This window comes from Haplochromis burtoni, unplaced genomic scaffold (assembly GCF_018398535.1).
Source record: "Haplochromis burtoni strain Fernald_Lab_line unplaced genomic scaffold, NCSU_Asbu1 Contig_291, whole genome shotgun sequence".
NCBI lineage: Eukaryota > Metazoa > Chordata > Actinopteri > Cichliformes > Cichlidae > Haplochromis > Haplochromis burtoni.
The window spans coordinates 639,412-644,930 of NW_024582652.1; positions in this window are offsets into that span (position 1 = coordinate 639,412).

Below are 5,519 nucleotides of genomic sequence, written 5' to 3' on the forward strand. Positions count from 1 at the left end.
GTGTTCACCTGGTGAAACGTTACAAATGTGCGTGGGAGTAACTCTATAATGAGTCTGGACGACTATTTTTCTAAAATGCCTAACGTCAGGTCTAAGAAAAAGACAGCTCCGGTTGTGCAAGCTAGCGACATTGTGGGTCCTATGGCGGCTGAGCCTGAAGAAGCTAACGCCAGTGACACAGAAATCTCCGCTGACGCTGAGGAAACTGGGAGTGATATCGACCCGAACATCCTTGCGGCTCTGAGTAAGATAACTGACAGCATTACAACTCTGTTGGATGTTAAAGTTGATACTGTGCTGGCCGCAATCTGTGAACAGACGTCTCGGATCCAGGCTCTGGCGACACGGGTGGGAGACGCGGAGATACGGATTTCAGGCGTGGAAGACACGGCAGGTGTATTGCAGGCGAAAGTGGCTCGACTCGAAAAACAAGTAACTGACATGGCAGACCACATGGATGATTTAGAGAACCGCAGCCGCAGATGTAACCTTCGCCTGGTCGGGCTTCCTGAGGGCACGGAGGGAAATGATGTTGTCGCCTTCGTGGAGTCATGGCTCCCCTCCTATCTCGAGCTCACAACTAAAAATGGGAAGATCAAACTAGACCGCGCTCACCGCTCTCTAGCACCGAGGCCGGGCCCCAGCCAGCGCGCCAGACCCATCATTATGAAGCTTCACAACTTTGCTGATAAACAACGTGTGATGGCCACAGCTCGGCGCCTGGCTACGCAGCCGAACCAACCAACAGGTCGGATCAAAGTCTCCTTCTTTAATGATTATTCAGCGGCGGTAGCCAAGAAACGCAAGGCTTTCGACGAGGTAAAAAGCTGCCTGAGGAAGAAGAATGTGGATTATGCGCTTCTCTACCCCGCCACACTGAGGCTGTTTGCCAACGGCAAGGAGAAGAGATTTAACACACCGGAGGCAGCTGCGTCCTACGCGGACTCGCTGCCCTGAATCCCCGTAACCACCGGAGTACTCCTTTTCGTCACACTATGCCTTATGAACCGGTGTGAGTACTTGCCGAATCTAGGCGTATGTGACTCTCTTTTTTCGTCCTCGCTGCTTATAAGCGACCAGGTGAAATCTTCCAACCCATCGGGCACCGGACGGACTGTGTTTTCGTCTATGGGTAGGCGTGAGTTACGCGCGTGCAATGCCCTTCAGCTTTCCCGACGGGCAGGAGGAGATTGGTTTTTCCCTACATGTTTAGTAGGGCTGTTGCCAAATCACTGTTCTTTGAATGTTCCGTCACACAGCTCTTTCTTGCCTTTTTTTTTTCTTTTTTCTTTTTTGCTGTTTTATTTTCAACCAGGGTGTGGTGAACCCTTTGGCTCAATATGCTTTGTATGATACATGAATAAGTCTAATAATGAGTAGGCTGCGAATATGCACCTGGAATGTACGAGGGGTTCACAGCCCTATTAAGAGGAGGAAGATATTTACTTGTCTAAGAAAGGACGGTGTAGATGTTGCTATGTTACAAGAGACACATCTTGATAATAATGAGCACTTGAAGTTGCAACAAGGATTATATGGACAAGTGTTTTTTTCATCCTTCACTACAAGAAGTAGGGGAGTGGCAGTGTTGATTAGGAAAAATGTACCATTTGTAGTAACTGATTGCGTTAAAGATCTGAAGGGCCGCTACGTGATAGTCAAAGGGATTTTGCAAGGCCAAAATATTTTATTACTGAATGTTTATTTTCCACCTGCCCACCCGACTACCTTTCTTACCAAAATGTTTCTGGAATTAGCCCCATTTCTTCCTAACTCTACCGTTATTATTGGTGGTGATTTCAACTTAATGTTAAATCCGCTTATGGACAGATTTCCACATAGCATTGCAACTCCCTCTCCCCAGGCCAAAGCGCTTCACGCTCTATGCGACGAGTTTGGACTTGTTGATGCTTGGAGATATACCCACCCCTCCGATAAGCAATACACATTTTTTTCGGCTCCGCATAGGTCCCAAACTAGAATTGATTACTTTTTTCTCCCGGAAACTGACTTGGGTTCAGTAGTATCGTGCGACATAACAAGTATAATCATCTCAGATCACGCTAGAGTAATCATGGATCTCGATCTTAAAGCTGCGCTTCATAGGTCCCGTCACTGGAGGCTTAATACCATTATTCTTAAGGACGAGGAATTTACCTCTCACTTCTCTGCCGAATTTAAAGCGTTTTTGGATATCAACACCCCCTCAGCTAGTACTGCCTCTGTTTTGTGGGAAACATGCAAAGCTTATGCGAGGGGCCTAATTATTTCGTATTCTGCCACAAAGAAGCGACAACGGATGGAGGAACAAAAATCTTTAGAGAGCGAATTGATGGATAAGGAGAAAACATATATTGCCTCCCCATCACCACCATAATGGCAAGAAATAACCGCACTCAGGTCAGCGCTGAATTGCCTTCTTACCAGAGATGCAGAGAAGAAACTTAAATACACCAGACAGCGGTTCTACGAGCATGGAGATAAGGCCGGTAAATGTCTGGCGTACTATGTTAAGAAGCGCGCAGAATCTAATACCATTGCAGCGATATCTGATGAAGGTGGCCACAAGATATATGAAAACAAACTGATATACGACTGTGTTAAGAAGTTCTACAAAGCCTTGTACTCTTCTCAACAAGTCCCGGAGGGGGAGCAGCTGATGCATAATTTCTTTACCCAATTCGACTTACCAAATTTGTCAGAGGAACAGAAGACTGCCCTTAACAGCCCTATAACCAAGACCGAAGTGATTAAGGCTATTAAATCACTACGAAGTGGAAAGTCACCAGGGCCTGATGGCTTCTGTTGTGAATTTTATAAACAGTTTCGAGATATTATTGTGGAACCGCTTCTTGATATGTTCAACCACTCCTTCATTACGGGTGAATTCCCGCAGACACTGAAGGAAGCCAACATTTCCCTAATTCTAAAGAAAGGGAAGTGTCCTGATTTGTGCGGATCCTATAGACCTATAGCCCTCTTGAATGTGGATAGGAAACTGCTTTCTAAAATTCTGGCCTCCCGCTTAGAAAATTTTTTACCTGTGCTGATAAGGGAGGACCAGACAGGTTTTATAAAGGGTCGAAACTCAGCCACCAATGTTAGACGCTTACTGAACGCTATTGTAGCTTTCAAGCAAAAATCTATTGACGGCCTTCTCTCGATGCGGAGAAAGCATTTGACAGAATTGAGTGGTCTTATTTGTTGTATACTCTAGGCAAATTCGGCTTGGGGGAGAATTTTATAAAATGGGTCAAAGTTATCTACAATAATCCACAGGCAGCAGTCCTGACTAATGGACTTAGGTCTGATTACTTCAACACTCATAGGGGAGTTATGCAGGGCTGCCCCTTATCGCCCATTCTATTCGCTCTGGCCATAGAGCCTCTTGCTGAGGCCATAAGGGCGACGCCCACAATACGTAGTTTAGAGATTGGACAGCTGTGTCATAAAATAACCTTATATGCGGACGACATCTTGAGTCTTTTGACTAACCCTGTAACATCCGTACCCAGTCTCATTGAGGTGATTGACAGGTTTAGCCGTTTCTCTGGCTATAGAATCAATTTGGCTAAGTCAGAGGCCATGCCTCTCGGTACTCTTTTCACAATGCCGGCTACTGTTCCTTCTTTTCCTTTTAAATGGTCTCCTAATGGATTTGTGTATTTGGGGATCTTTATTACCCCGTCTCTTGACCAATTGTACAAAGCCAACTTCACACCCTTATTTGGCAAACTCAAACAGGACCTAGAGCAGTGGGCGTCACTTCCTGTCTCCTGGCTAGGATGCATTGCCCTGATCAAAATGAATGTGCTGCCCAGGCTATTGTATCCTATCCAAATGATCCCCGTCTTGTTCTCTAAGAGAGTACTGAAGGACATAAATGGTTGGCTTACCTCTTTCATCTGGAACAAGCGCAGACCCAGACTCAAGATGGCAGTGTTGCATCTGCCAAGCTCCAGGGGCGGCTTGGATCTACCTAATATTAGATTGTATCAGCTTTCTGCCCATTTAAGATTTGTGAGCGACTGGGTCAGGGGTAAAACCTTAATCTGGTCGGACATTGAGACAGCTCTGTCACAATGCAAACTGAGCGATCTATTATTCTGTAATGATTTTAACGGAATTAAGGCCCTTTGTACAAATCCTGTAACAATCAACACTCTAAAAGCGTGGCGAATTGTCCGCCATCTTGAGGGAAGATCGAGAATAACATCAACCTTTACCCCTATAATGAATAACCCTGCTTTCCCTCCGGGTTCCTCGGACCCCGGCTTTCAACGATGGTCTGATAAGAATATTAAGTCTCTTGGTGACCTTTTCTCGAGTGAGAAACTCATGTCGTTTGAACAACTTGCCAACAGTTACGGCTTGCCTAGACAGGATTTCTTTCGTTTTTTGCAAATACGACACTATTTCACTCACAGTACAACCCTTGCTGAGCACCCTGAAGTATCTGATGTTGAGAAGATTTTGTTTAGCCAACAGCTGAAGGTGTCTCTGAGTTCATTTTATCATGTGCTTAATGCTTTGACTACCACTGATGCACAGGGGATTAGAGGTGTGTGGGAGAGGGAACTGTCGGTAACCATAGATGAAGATAAGTGGGATACCGTTTGGTCTCTCGCAAAAAGGATTTCAATTTGTACTCGGACAAGAGCAATCCAACTTAAGATTTTACACAGATTGCACGTATCCCCTCACCGGTGCTGCGCTCCTAGATCGAGTGGGAGCTGGTGGATGTGATGACGCTCCAATCGGAGGGAGTGACAGAGTAGCGGGCGAGGGTCTATTGACGACTCGGTGCAGCGCGCAGGAACGAGGAGTCGAGGGAGATTTCAGTCCCCCCGTGTGGTTCTGGGATCTTTGCTCACCGTTCTCATGATCATTTTGACCCCACGGGATGAGATCTTGCGTGGAGCCCCAGATCGAGGGAGATTATCAGTGGTCTTGTATGTCTTCCATTTTCTGATGATTGCTCCCACAGTTGATTTTTTCACACCAAGCTGCTTGCCTATTGTAGATTCACTCTTCCCAGTCTGGTGCAGGTCTACAATACTTTTCCTGGTGTCCTTCGAAAGCTCTTTGGTCTTGGCCATGGCGGAGTTTGGAGTCTGACTGTTTGAGGCTGTGGACAGGTGTCTTTTATACAGATGATGAGTTCAAACAGGTGCCATTCATACAGGTAACGAGTGGGGGACAGAAAAGCTTCTTACAGAAGACGTTACAGGTCTGTGAGAGTTGAGAAAACTTATTTTCCACCCTGATCGCTCAGCTCTAACGGATCGTCCATGCCCACCGCGTAGTGTAGGCGAGGGAGCTACACGAAAGACGCCATCTTACAGACCATGTGGGGCCGTTGTCCACACCGCGGTCTGTGCGAGCCAGAAGATTTCCCTTGTTTGTAGCTAGCGCGTGGACCAAATACTTATTTTCCACCCTAATTTACGAATAAATTCTTTACAAATCCTACCATGTGAATTCATGGATTTTTTTTTCACATTCTGTCTCTCACAGTT